Here is a 15,607-nt window from a genome sequence, read left to right on the forward strand (position 1 = left end):
TTTGTGCATCATGTTTTCTAAACAATTTATCATTCTTATTGCTGTTCTCTGGACTGGCTTTGTCCAGCTTTCCTGAGGGAATGCTAGAAGCTCACACAGTTCTCTTGCTGAGGTCCCACACCAGTGGAATCGCCACCTCAGCATGTTGCCCAAACCACTCGTATCAATATGATCTAACAGAACTTCTTCCCTCCTTCCCCAAACATTGCATTGAGGGTTTCTAATGGATCTGCCATTTGTCCGGACCTTTTTCTGCAAGAATGTTCCCTGTTCCTATTTTAGTCCTTTTGTATTTGTGCATTTAACTTTGTCTTTCTTAAGAATAGTACTTCATGCATTTGCTATTTTTGAATTGCACCTTATTGACTTCAGTTATCCAGAGTGTTTGTGACCTAGGGATACCCAGAAATTTCTCAATTGTAATGGAAAGCAGAGCACAAATCTGCATCCAGGACAGATATCTGTGGAATCTCAGTAGAATTTCCTTTGACTTTTTGAATAAAATAAAGAGAAAACTTTTCAAAGTATGACTTTTTTTTGTTGTTCTCAGTTCATCTATTTTTATAATATGTTATCCTTGAAAATAAAAACCACAGATCGTAGTAACATGAAAATTTTATGTAAAAATGGAGGTTTGATAGCTCGGTTCAGTTAAATTCCTGTTGCATAATTTAAGCTAAAATCCCTTGGTTTTCTGAGTGTTGCTTTTCCATCAGACGATCTCTGGGCAGATTTTAAAATTTCCCATACCAATGCCTACAGGATTTCAAGCCTAATAAAAGTAGATGTAATTAGTAATACAGTTCAAATGCAGTTTCTTAGTTTAAAAAATTTGATAGACTGTAATCTGAGCTGTTGTGATGATTATTTTTTCACCTGCTGTGTTAAGTAAATTGAGCTCTTAGTCCTCACAGTGCGTAAGATTAGTGCTGGGATGTAGAATTTTTGCTTTTAGGCTAAACAATGCAGATGTCACCCAAATATGTCATGGCAAACACTTAACAGTGCCAAAGCTGCAGAAGAAATTAGTGAACTTGGAAAAGAAATCTTGTGAACTTGGACAGTGTTGAACTGGTTTTAAAAGCAGCTTCCCACACAGTCCTCTGAAAATTTGGGAATTCTCCATTACATAGCAATGCAATGTAGTTGGTCTGAGCCAGCCCTGCCCTTTTTCCTTTAATTCTTGAAATTTTCATTCTGTTATGCTTTGTGGAGCATAGCAGGCTGAGGTTGAGGGATAGGTATTTATGCCTCTGCTTTCTCAAATTAAAAAAAAAAAAAAAAAAGGCAAATGAAAGGCTTGGTTTGTGGGATGCAGTTTGGCTGAGACAAATGCTTCCATCACTCAATGGAACACAAAATGCTGATTTAGAAAAAACAGTATTTCAGCACCCTACAGGCCCTAGGAGGGCCTTCCCTACTGGGTCTTCATTATTTAACACCTTTTTTCTGAGCACTGGTGGGTTGGGCTGGTGAAGCATCACTTAATTTTATTGAATTACTGGTGTCCCCAGTCCCAGTGAAACTGGCTGCATTTGATGTGAACAAACTGTACATGCTAAGATTATTTAGTGTCATAAGAGCAGAACACCAAATAAGAATGTGAAAAAATATTATTTTTAGAGCCTCTACAGTGTGATCATGTGCTAAAATCAAGACTGGAAATTCAATACAGCCTATTTTCAGTGTGATTGGTGAATAACTTTGTTGTCTGTAATGAGGTCAGAAATTCCAGAAAACATTTAAATAATCATAATATTTTTCTGGAAAACTTATCTGTCAGACGTTCTGAAAACTAATGTTGTCATTGCTCTTGTTTTCACTGAGCAAAGTACTACTTTTAAGAAATTAATGAATATGTTTTCCCAGAGTTTCCACCCAGCAACACAAGAGGAGGAGCTGAAGATTCTTTTTGCCAGGAGACTGCCTCCTTTGGGAGTTTGTAGACTCTGGCAAAGAATCTGAAAGAGCCATCAGTGATACTCACTCTGAAAACTAAAATGAGTTGTTATTCCTTTGATTGCTTTGTTTAACTCACACTTACCCAAGGCTCTTTCCTTCTAACATTCTCCTTTCTAAAATTTATGAGCTTTCAAGCTAGGTTTGAAGTCACAGACACATTTTTCTCTCCCTTATTTACTAGCTTTTGTAGGTGGATATGGTCTGAACCCTGGTTACTTCTGGTCTTCCTGTTTATCTCTGCCTAAATTCCACTTTGCAGTCTTGCAGTGCTCAATCTGCAGCAGTCATTTTAACAGCCAGATTGTTGTCAGAAACAGGAGTTTAGCTTTTCAGCAGGATAAAACCAAATGAAATGCTTGACTGGAGTGAAAAAGCCACATTATTCAAACAAAATCTCTTGCAGTGACAGCAAAAGGATAAAACAAGTTAACTAGGATTTCGATTTTGAGTAGTATAAGAGGATTGTTGAAATTAATGGTATTGAATTAATACAGCAAAGATTTACTTGTGAAAACTTTCCCTCACTTTTAAATATGTTACTGCTTTCTCCTCCTGTAAGGGCAAGTTTCTGGAGCAGTTCAGGGCCCCCTTCCCAGAGTGATGGAAGCATTTGAACCCAGTTAAAGGCTGAGCCAGCCAGCTGATATTTTGGGCCACAGCACAGGTCCATGGCTGATACCCAGGGTGGATTTGCCTCAGCTAGTGATAAGCACCCATGCAACCAATCACTCACTGTGCCTTCAAGAGGGACATAAGAGAAAATAGCAGGAGTGAGAGCAGGAAAACTCATGGGTCAAAATGTAGACTAAGAGATCACTTCCAAAGTATTCCAGCAGCCAAAACTGATTTGAGTTGGGGGAATTTACCTTAATTGTTTTTGCCAATTGGCATAAATATTTTACTACCTATTCCAGTATTGGGAAGCAAAGGAGACAAATATTTCAACACTTTTTCTTCCACATTTACAGCATCCACTTTGCTCTAGACTCATTTCCTCCTTCCTTTCTAGTATCTACTTCATTACATTGCAACCTTGCTGGAGAGAGATGACTCCCAGGCCCTCCACTGAGCCTACAAGCAGTTCAGGCAGCAGGCAGTGATTTCTCTCTGCCCACTCCTCATTTCTCATTCTTCCAGCAATCTTGGATGGATCCTCCACAGGCTGTGGCCCTTCTGCAGTGTGCCTGCTCCAGCACGATCTCATCCACAAGCTCCTAGCAGCTTCAGCACAAGCTAGTGATGAGCAAGCAAATTATACGATGGGATATTAACAGGTGAAAAGTCGTGGATGTAAATAGTTCCCTTTCATTTTTCTTCACAGGAAACAGTGAAGAATTGCAATTACTGCAAAAATACAGTAATTGTACCAGCAATTTTATCTTTTGAGGGCAAAGCCTGAATGTCTGCAGCGCTGTAGTTGACATTTGAAATGCCACATCCCAGAGACATTCTCTTGTAGTGCAGAGCAGTCATTAGTGCTTGGTGCGACATTCCTACTGCAGGGAGCAGAAGGGACTCAAGCTGTTTGCCTCTACTTAGTATATAGGAACTGGGATTCCTTCTACTTCCAGGGCAGTTTTCTTCATCTTCCCTTTCCAGGTTTCTCATTCAACATCTTTTGTTTAACTGCCACTTTGCTGGATTCAACAATTTGGTGGGGGTTTTGGGATGGATGTGGAAGAATCCTCTTTCTGCATTTGAGTTAGAAACCTTTTAAAATTGTGCCCAGTTTTTATGAAAGAGGAAGAAGGGAAGCATACTTAGATCCTTGTGGGTTAGCAGAAATCTCCTGATGAGGTATTGCAGCCTCCTGCTTCTGGCAAGAGCAAATTCCTCCTTCCTACATTGTTTTTGTCATCAGAAGCCACATGTATTTTTGAGAGAAACTCTCTATTTATGTGTTTGTGTTCATTTATTATTTTTGTGTGAGAGAAATCTTGTTGGTTCATTACCTTTTGCTCTGAAGATCTTGTTGCATCCTGGGTAGGTGTGCAGTAGCTCCTGTCTCTGTCCTTGGCCCTCTTTAAAGGCAACTTGTTCCCTGTCAAGTAAACCTTTCTCTCTTACAGACATGGTGACATTTCAGAGTTGATAATACATGGGTTGTGCATTATTTAGAGAGATTGAGATGTGGGCTTGATCAGCCTGCAGCCAAATACTAACTTTAAGACTAGCATAACATAGTGAGAAATTCCGAATAAAGGAATGAGCTGTAAGAACAACTAGAGATATTACCTCCTCTGTAACTGGAGACCCAAGCAGCTCAGCTGATTAAAACATTCCACCAGGTCTTATTGAATCTTTGGCCAACTCCATTTCTAAGAAAATAACCTGCCATCCAGCTGGTACCATCCAGGCTTTGTTAAAGGAGAAAAAAAAAAAAAAAAAAAAAGAGAGCAGAGAGAGGGAGGAAAAACAGAGGAAGAAAAAAAAAATCAATCCTATTATTATCATAAGATTCAAAAGGGTGTTCACATCCAAACAGTAGGAGGTGGACAGATTAAACTTTTAGAACTGTAACAACATCTCTCTTGGTAAACTCTAGTTCAGCAAAGTGAACCTTGAAAGATTTGACATCCATCACAACATTTCCTGCAGTTACCACTCTGTTACTTAGACCAAATCCCCAGTTCTGGCTTGCAGGCTATAATTTGGAGACATTAAATGACTATACTGTGGAAAGTATCTGATGATGTATTGTACTTTAGAATAATAAAACTACTAAAAATGCAGCTTCAAGAACTAAATCAAGTATATAATTATCTGTGTTTGTAGGATGTCGTCTAAAATCGTTATGTTGTTTAAGCCATGCCTTTCTTTGCCTTCTATTATTAACCCATGCTCTTAGAAAGAGGATCATGCGTTTAAAAATGTTCTTGGCACAAAGCCCTACTCCCACCCCCTTTCCTTCCTTCTTGCTGACCCATAACAAATCTTCTGACTTTGATTTCACTTCACATTCAAATGCAACGACAGAGGCCTTAATGAAAAAACTTAATCCAAGTGCTTCATTTTCTTAGCTGCAATTCTCACATTTAGAGAGCGTCTTAGTGCCAAAATTCTTTCCTTTTGTTTTTTCTTAGCCTTTCTTTTCAGATGAGTGCTATCTGGCACTAAGAACAAGTGTAGTAATTGAATGTTCAGGAGCTAGTGACTTTAGGGAGCTTGCCAACATACAGCATACAGTTTCTTTTATCACTTTTTTCCTTATCACCAAAAGGAGTATTTTGCATGTTTGGAATTACTGTAGCTTTCTCTTCTAAAGACATTTTACCCCTCCTTTTCTTCACCCTTAACTCACTGTCATTATATCCTTGTTGCTTCCCTAGCATATCCCAAGGAGAATTTTGTCAGCATTACAGATAATTGTCCCTTGCTCTCCCTTGGATTTTAAGGCTGACTGCCCTGCCTGTGCTCTCCCAGGCAAGGATCCTTTGAAACCAGTGATGAATGAACCTTGAAGAAAGCTGGTATACACCTGAGGTTCAATCAGACAGCACAGTTTTCTGGATTTACTGCTTCTGTAAAATTGTCCTGGAAGTCTCAGGAGGTGGCATTTTGTCAAGGGTGTTGTGAAGGTGCTGCTCCTGGCCCTCTTGGGAAGGAAGAGGAAATTCTGCAGGGTATCTTCCAGAAATTCAAAATAACAATGTGAGGTGGGGCTAGGCAAATTTAAACTGGGAAAAAAAAATTGCTTGCTCACATATATAAAGTAAGGAGTGGTTTGAATGAGGTGAATTCTTATTTTATCCCAGCTTACACATTGGCAGGATAAAAACTGAAGCCATGTGGATAAGTTAACACAGACAATTAATGTCTGCAGGCTGGCAGACTGGTCTAACATTAATTCATCTTTTCCCAGAGGCCATTTGGTGCTAAAATTTTTAGAATGTTGAGTTTTATTCCCCTTCAGAAAAAGAGCGTGTAGGTTTCTGGATTTCTTTTGGTCATGTCACATTCAGAGACCTACAAAAAATATTATTAACTCAGTAAGAATTTATTTGTATCTTTGTGTTTAAGAAAAACCAGAGCAGCTAGGGTAAGTCTGTATTATTCAACATCAGAAATGGATATATTAGAGTTTTTCTTGTGCTGGATTGGGTCATGGCATTACTAGCATTTCTATAAGATAGGATGAGTAATTTATATCTCTTAGGTGGAGGACAGGAAGCTAGATCAGTTTGCTCTGAGATACTATTTCTGGAAACATCAAAAGGAAATAAAATTTAGGTTGGCAGGTACACCAGCAAAGCAGGAACACCACTGTAGGGTTCAGCTTTCCCTAAGAGCTAAAAGAGACTGCCTTGCACATTTTATTTCCTTTTTCATAAAACATATATATCCTATCATCAGACTGCTTGGACATATATTTATTTTTATATGATACTAGATAGAAAATTTAACTTAAATCCAGAGGATTCATTCAAGTGTGAACAGATTCCTGAAACATGATGAAATAATTCTGCAAGTGTGTGTTGAAATGTAAAAAGACAATCTACATTTGTTTATATTTTTCATTTTTACAATGAGGGTCAAAACAACCTGTAGTTGAAAAGGTTTATTGTTTATTGTCCTTTTTATTCTTTGGCATTTTTACATGAATATCATGACAGGTCTTTATAAGGGGGTGATAATATTGAATTTACCCCTTGACCATAACCAAAATAAATTTAAGAAAAAAAGCAAATATTATTCCAGGCAAATCTTCCAATAGCCTGAGGAACAAAAACTGAAAAGCTTAACATCATAGAGAAAGCTGTGGATATCATTACGCAAATTTCATTTCTGCTGACTAACAGGCAAATATAAGAGTGATAAACAACATTCTGTATTCATTATTTATGCTTTATGATTTTTCCAGGTATGAATTTTAACATAGATTCCATGACAACTCTGACCAAGTGTGCATTACAGTGCATCTAGCCCTTTCCACTTCCATAAAGTGATATTTTAGAGTTACATTGGAGTTTTTGAGTACTACAGATTAAATCACGGGTACGAGGGGAAAGTGTGGTGTAGAATTGAAAAATATTGTTGCCCTTTGGCTGGTTTATCCTTTTTCCAAGGAGGAGGAAGAGTAGTAACCATCATTCTTCTTTTGTAATTGCTAAGCATTCCTGCAGCTAGAGGGAATGGTTAGGCAGTTGCCTTTCAGCCTTTAGGAAGTGAATGCCAACACACTGTTTCAGAGCCTCGCAGCCTTCTTCATGGAAACATTGGTTATTCTGAGTTTCTGCCTCAAAAAACATGGAAGAGACAAAATGGACACTGTAATGCAATGCAATTTTCTAGCCTTGTTACTTAGCTTTGGTATATATATAAATATATATCTATATATATATCCTGCCAAAGTTTATTCAATTTTCATATATTTTATTTTCCGCCAACTGCTTCTTGTATTGGCAGTTTTATTGTAATAGGTAGATCCAGTACACTGAAGGTGCATTTCTAAAGGGGGAAAGTAGCTCAGGTAACTCCAGACTTAACATCTTGTCGGACAAAGGTTTTCTATGCCATTAAATTAAGACAGACCTTTTCCCTTTTATGTGCTTTTACAATGCTTGATAAAAAAGTTTCTCAGCCACACATAAAAATCCTTCCTGTATCTTGGTTCAAACTGTTTCCAATTAGATTTTAATGCCAACTTGCAATTAGATAAAGTAATATTTATCAATATGGCAACACCATTATTTCTCTGTTGTCAACTTTTGAAACAATTCTCATAATATTACAGTGATTCATAGTTATTCACAAGCAGTTATGCAGGCAATCACCTACAGCACTATAGGAGAAAATAAAATTAATTTATTTCCCTCTCCTACAGCTAGTTATTATTTTGTGTACAGGCATTAAACCTCTCCCTCTTGTAGACCTGTGTCACAGGCACTCAGGGATCTGGCTGATCTATGGTGTTTTAGAGTATTAGTTAGGTTCCAGGCCAAAATAATTTATCATTTTATATCCAAATCCATGTGCCATTTAGCTGATGAGATGTAGCCCATTCAACTAAACACATGAGGAATAGGTATATACAGTATCAGAGAGGGGAAAAAATGTGAAAGATCTGCTCAAGCTGATGGTGTTTGAGTGTGAAGCTTGTTAATCTCTGTAACATGCTGGTAGCACAAAGAGAACACAGTTCTTTTCTGGTAAATGAGAGGTTGGGTCCTTAACTGCTATGGGACAGGTCATACCCCCTTGCTGGCAGTAAAATCCTTGGAAATACTTATGTAGTAAGGGAACTCAGAGTGAGTATAAAGGAGCTTAGATCTATATTTTCATCATGCATAATTGCATTTTTTCTCATTAAAATCCCACTCTGATTCTAATTAAATTCATAATTGTTCTGCATGTGATGCTATAAACTGTTGTGTAGTGTTGCAGGGTGCTATTTAACAGATGTCATCCTCCCCCCAAGAGGCAGTGGTATTTCACTGCTGTGTGAATTGATCCTTCAGTGTGAAACCTGAACAGGTCCCCAGATAGCCAAGCAGGAAGGGGGATATCGTGAACTAGCAAGAATGAACAAATGAGGTAACCAAAGAGTGTCTCTCAGAATGCATGAGATGTAATTCCTTACACTTCAATATATTTTAAAAGAGTAATTTAATTTTCTCATTCTATCTTCTATTCATAATAAAGTTACAAATTCATAGTGATACTTCAACACACGGTTCTCAGGCTCAGGCTTACAAACCACTTTTAGACATTTGCATTAGCTTTTTTTTGTCATTGTTGGGGTTTTTCTTCCAGTACAGCTGCAACCAGTTTGACTCTTACACAGAGCTGAGAAAGTTAGTCTTGGTGTTTCTCAGAACATCGCTTTTTACAAGTGTATTAATTGGATTCACCACCTCTTCCCCTCCATCTCTGGCACATCTCCATACATGTGCTCCTAACACTCTTCATCCTGTTTGCTTCAAAATAACTGTTTGATTGTTTCTGATTTTATTCTATCAGGTTTTACTGCTACCACACTCAATATTTGTCTGGGGGCTCACCCACATCCATCTCTGATCAGCTTATTCTAGTAAAAATTTCCAGTTCAGCAAATCCCACAGAAGCCTGCTAATCTTCAGTCAGGTCAGAATGATTTAATATGTGATTTCTATAGCCCAGATTTACTATTACTAAACTGAGTAGGGCCTTATATAAGTTTAAGGACTAAAACAGTGAAGGCCATGAAATAATGAAATAATTATGCTTTGCAGAAAAATGGAATTTAAAAATTAAGAACAGCGGGATATCAGTGGGTCAACATTAATTTCTAGTTCTTTTTTTGTATAGCAATATGCTGAGTCTCAAGATACTTTTAAATTGCTTCAGGATCCTCAAAGATAGGTGTATTATAAAATGCATGTTATTATTTACCATACTAATTATTCACCAAAATTGTATCTTCCCTCCCATTCAAATTCAAATTCTGACGGGTTTTCAATCAGAGAAAAAGGTTGAGCATGTTCTATTCTGAACATGCAGTTCTTAGATATTAAAGTTATTCTCTATCCCTTCACATTACTCAAAACCCAATAACCTAGAGAAAAATCTTTCCAAATGGTACATAAAATGGCCTCAAAATAGAGATAAAATTCTCTAGGCATAGGCTGCTCTTCCTGGGTGGTGATTATTAGAGGTCACAAACAGTATTCGGTATTCTTTGCTCATTATGAATATTGCCCTATGGGTAGTGCCATGGTTTTGGGTTTTTTTTTTTAAGAACGTGAAAACTTGTTTTACTTTGATTGTAAATGTGAGCTGAAGTTTCCTTCACTTTCTTTGATACTACCTGTAGCCCACTGCTTATTTTAATGGCTATCTCCTAAAATTCCTATTCCTCCCTATGTCCTGACTCAGACATTCAGGCAATTTCAAATTGCAGTGGAGATACATGCAACTTGTTTTCTTAATGAAGAACAGACAAAAATGGTTAGTAAAGATTAAAGGGTTAATGCTGGCTTACTTAGGCAGGCAAACATGAGGGTGTGTAGAGGATCTCTTAATTTCTTTATTGTCTTTTTATTACAAATCAGCCATAGTAGCTGCCCCATGGTCTGCTTTTGCTGACAGTCTGTAGAACTTGTAGAAGCAATCAGAGAAATGATTCTGTCCTGTTTCTGCATCATAGGCAGAACCAGTATACTGGACTTGTCCAAAACAAATGTTGGTCCTAGTTAGTGGCTGAAATAATACCATAATATTTACAGAGTAGAGAGAGAGGAATGAGGATTTCTCACCCAGCTGTCATTTCTTCCCTGTTCTTCATGGAATTGCAGAGCTCACTGCATTTCCTCCTAACCAGAACTCAATAGATTGAATGCCACAAGTGGATAAAATGATTGAGAATTCAGATACAGTGAGGTCTGTATTGAGTTGTATCTGTATACAACACAGAGTTCTGCTTTTCACGATTAGTTATACAATTTTTTCTCTTGGGACACAAGAGTTAGTATTTTATATTCCAATTTGATGACTAGGTTTCTTTGCTGTCAGATTTTAGTCAATGAGGCATTCTTGGAAATTTGCCTTGAACTCTGCAACAAAGTATGTATCATTGTGTATAATAAGATGGAATAAATGCACAATATTATCTACACTAAAATGTTTCCCCCGCCCCCAGATATTTTGAAGCCCATATAAGTAACAGAAACATACACAGAAATCAACAGTGGCATGCAAGTGAAATGATCAGTAAATAAATATCCTTGTTTTGAAAAGATCTTGTAATTACATAAGACTTGTATGACAGTAACATTAAAATAACTTGTCAAAACATCAAAATACAGGCAGTTCTGATTCACTGGAACAATTATCTATTTTGAGCCTGAAAAACAAGTTTAGAAAAGGAGCCCAGTCACACACAGTGAGGAACATCTCATGAGGATGAGAGATTTCGTTATCCTGTGATACATTAGTTAAAATTCTCTGCATGGCTGAAATGACCACCTGGGGAATGAAGGTACCATCAGGAACATATCATCAAAAACATTGCCATCATCAGTTCAAAACAAAGTGGGAGAAAAAAAAAGACAAATAAAAAAAGGAAAAATTGAGAAGAGAACACCAGCTAAACTATTAGTTCACATGGCTTTAAGGTAGTCCCCAAATCTAGAAGGCAGAAAGTCTGGACAAATAGAATATTTTGACAAAACAGTGCAATCTAAATCGTAACATGATGATTCAGAAGCAGCAGAACATGCTAGTTCAGGTGCTTAAATGAAATGTTAGAAAACAGATATCACTTATTTTTTTCCCGCTTGGTGTATTCAGGCACGTGCTCCAAAGTTGATAAGGAACATATTCAGTGCAGGGAGCTCAGGGTGCAGCCACAGATGGAGCTTCAGGTTGAGTTCTGGGTGGGAACCCAAGACAAAAAGCCATGAACTGCCACGCTTTGCACAGCAAAGGGCACAGGGACCTGTGGCACAGCCAGGTGAGGGACACTGAGACCATGGCATTAGCTGATAGCTCAGGAGGAAGAGTGAGACTTTGGTGCACTTGGACTGTGAAAGGATAAAAGCCCAGGGGGTCTTCCTCAAAACCAGACACCTGAGGCTCTGCCATGGAGATGGAGCTGGTGAGGAAAGCTGATCTGACTGTGACTGGGATGTGCAGGGAGTCCAGCAGGGACCTGCCAGGTCACTGGAGCCCCCCCTGTGGCTCCATCCCACCAGTGACAGTCTGGGACTCTGGGATTGTGTGGCTGCCAGACAGTCTCGTGAATGATCACACTGGGAAGATCCCTTAACAAAACTCATACTTTCTGTTCTTAAAATGGATTGAGAGTCACAGAATAAATGAGGAGGGAGAGGACCTCTGGCTCATCTGGCCCTGCTCAAAGCAAGCCAAGGCCAGGTTGCCAAGGCCACATTCACTGTGAATGGAGACTCTGTGGCTGCTCTGGACACTGATCCTGGTGTCTCCCACCCTCATGGATATTTCTTTTCTGCAATACCTGATTCTCTTGACACAATTTGAATCTTCTGCTGCCTCCTGTGCTGTCACAGTGTCTGTGATGCACCTGTGTACAGGGTGTGCCTGATGGCAGGGAATAGAGGAGACAGGACCAACTCTTCTCTCTGGTGCCCAGGGACAGGGTGAGGTAAGCTGGAGTCTCCATCCTCAGGGACATTCAAAACTGGCCACAGCCCTGAGCGTCCTGCTATAGCTGATCTCCAGGTGTGCCCTCTGCATTAGCCATTCCATGTGAGTCTGTGATTTAAAAATCAGTCTGTTGCAGTACAAACAAATTTCACAGTTACTGGAATCTTCTCTGGAAGGCCACTAATGGAGAGGTTCTCTCCTCCTGTTCTTAATTGCATTTACATATCTAAGGCTTAACTGCTCAGACTAAGCTTTCCTAAAGCATCTCCCGCAGGCAATTTGTTTTGTGAAATTAATGCAAGCATACTTAAATAATTAGAAAATGAAAATTTCAGAAATGTTATGCAATGATTCGACTGCATTACATGCTGTGAAACAAGTGGCTGAAGTCTGGTTAAGGCTTGGCTCTGATTGCAAATATATCACTGTTGTGTTATCCTAGTTTGCGCCATGGGGGAAAAATTCAACTGCCTTTGACAAGCTAAAGCTTGAGCAATGTTGTTTTGGATATGATCAGCAGAAGCTCACTGAGAACTGAAGTTTAGCAGATGTGTCAAATAAAGATACACATATTTAATAGAGGTGGTTTTTTTTTCTGCTGAGCACACTCTGGACAAAAGGCTTGGGCAGGTTTTCCAGGGCACTCTTGGTGTCTGCTGCTGCACACTTGGGTGGTCCATGTGCAAATAAACTGAGTGAAGGAGAATATTATTGCTGTGCTTTCCATACCTTCATTCAGAAAGCCTGGAGGAGGAGGAATCAGTAGTCTGAGGTCTTGTTCCTTTTGCCTAGCTTAGACCATTCTTGTAGCTTTCCTTGTTTCTGTGTAATTTGTTATTATGTCCCAATATGGAATGTTCTTCATGAAGTAAACATCCCTCCATGTGATGACTCCAGCTGTAGTCCCTGTAATTTCAGGTTTTGTCATTTAGTCAGGTTTTATTTGAAATGTCATCTGAAAGACTTTTTGTTATTCTCTTTATATCTTTGGTACCGATTTTTCTAGCTCATTTTGAAAATTGTAACTCCGCTTCAGCTTGAGGGAGCGAAAGCACAACAGGAACCCCTGTCTGTTTTCTTTTATCACAACTAGTAATGTTCAAACCTGCTCTAGAAAAGTTTTCCCCCACATTCTACAAATATTCTCTGTCCCTTTATTTCTCCTCAGAAATCCTGTGCTAGAACCTGCAGTTCAAATGAAAATATGGCAAATAGCTTGGTGTGTCTGTATCTGCCTTACCAGGAGTTGCTTTCTTCTCTTTAAAATTGCCATTCTACCTTCATCTCTGTCTAATTTTCTGTAACACTTTTTTTTTTTTTTTTCTCAAACTACAAGGTTGCCTTAATGTTACTTATTTTCTATGTATAGAGGTGGGGGGAGAGAAATATTTCCCTATGGCATACAGATTAAGTCATACAGTTTTGAAAATTCCAGATGGGGACCATTACAGGTGTTTTCCTACTCTGTACAAAAAATTCAGCTTTGGATTTCCAACATATTTCATCTTCATGTGTGAAATCGAGCCTCAGGTTTTTCAAGTCATTGGATAAAACTGAGTAGTACAACTAGATATCCCTAATTTAAGCCCAAACTATACATCCTTTCCAGTGAAAAGAAAATCTGGTATTTCGGTGTAAAATAAAATCTGTGTGTATATAGAGAAGGTGGATGTAAACTGAAACATCTCCTGACTGCAAAGAAATTGTCTTTACTTCAAAGCGTTTATGAATTTGGACATGAAGACTCTATGAATTATAAAACACTGAGGTTGAGACCCCCAGCTTTGGAGTTTGTGACTGGCTTCTTGAAACTGCATGAAGTTTGTTTAAATTTTAGTAGTAATTTTTGTTACCACACAGCTCTGTAGACTTTGTAGTTTGGAAAACTGGGGGCTTAGTTTATATTTTTGATAGAAATAACTTTGTACTTTTGAATTTTGGTTTTGAGACCAGGATAATGGAACAGACACATTTGAAACACAGCATCAAAATCTAAGAATTCCATGTATGTTTTCTCAGTACAGGATCCTGGTTCATTTCTTCATTTCTTTGTCCTATCAGTTCCTTTATAATTGAAGTGTTTTACTAAAATAAAACTTTCCCTGTATTCCATTAGATACTTCCTTGTCATTTCCTCCTTTGCCCCTTTGGTAGAACTTTCTGGTTCCTAATTTTCCATAAAGTACATGGACAAAGAAGTAATAACTCATCTAAAGCACTGAAATTTTTTCTTTCATCTTAATACTCATCATTAGTCATAAATAGTAAATGCAGATAAGTCTTGATTTCCTTAGTCTCTTATATCTCTTAAGTTTTATGATACACAGAGCTGTGTGATACTAGCTCAACAGAAACATCATAATGTTCAACCTTCCTGCAACTGCTTAATCCTTTTTGCATTATTTACTCTTAAATATCCTCTTCATTTGATTAGCATAGTTCTTGCTGGTTTGTTATCTTCTCTCTTGTGGGTTTTTTTAAGCAGATCTCTAAGGGTACTTTAACTGTCATAGTTTAAGTTATGAGCATAAATTACAAGTAATAAATTTTGTTTTCAAAAACTTTAGTAAAAGTTTGTCATGAATACCTGTTTGGGTTTTTTTGATCGATTTTGGCATTTCTTTATTTTCTGCCTGCATTGAGAGGATGATTGATGATGGGAAGATTTAAAAATTAATGCTGAGATTATTTTCTATCTTGCAGTAACCCACAAGGGCCTGCATTTTATCCTTCTGAGGGGATTTATTTGGAACAAGCATTTTTGGTTGTACCTTTGAAAATCCTTTATGCAAAAAGAAAAAAAAAAAGAAAAGTTTTGCCTTTTTAAAAATAAAAAGATGAGTGGAAGAGGTTTTTTCCTTCAACAGGCGGTCCCTAGAAACAGCAAGTTTTAGTTTGTGAATAATTTGATACAAATACCAGAGCCATCTCCTTGAAGTCCATATTTACGCAAGCAGTAAAAAGAAGGCAATTTTTTTTCTGGAGTTTCTACCAGTTGAAGTAAAATGCTGCAAATTGCCATTCAAGGAGGCCATGGGAGGTAAATCGAGGAGATTAAGGTTAATAAACCTGCCAACAATTAAGGCCTTATCAGAAATAAAATCAGGGGATTATGAAGTAAGCTAAGTAAAGCCTCTCTCTGGTGAGCAACAGGCTTATTTCTGCTACACATTTCAAGGGAGGTTGTAAGCAAAGAGCTCTGGTTTAGGAGCCCACACCTGGTATGAGCAGCGGGACAGGAGCAGCCACTGCCCCGTGTCCTGTCCTTGCTGTGCCTGATCCAGCCATGCTGCATCACCTCATCCTCACACTCCAAACAGCAGCAACCCCGTAAGGAACCTGCCTGATAGCTACAGAAGAAAATGTGAGTCCCTAACAAAGATGAGTTAAAGCCAGGGCAATGATCTCATAACTTCAGTAGCTGCCTTGGGAATATGAAAGCAATCATACCTTGAGTCTAAGCCAGAACTGTGACCATGCTGCTCCTTTTGCCAGAAATCTTTTTCTTCTTTCCTCACTCATATTTATATCCTAGAAGTCAGTT

This window comes from Sylvia atricapilla, chromosome 2 (assembly GCF_009819655.1).
Source record: "Sylvia atricapilla isolate bSylAtr1 chromosome 2, bSylAtr1.pri, whole genome shotgun sequence".
In the NCBI taxonomy this organism is placed as follows: Eukaryota; Metazoa; Chordata; class Aves; order Passeriformes; family Sylviidae; genus Sylvia; species Sylvia atricapilla.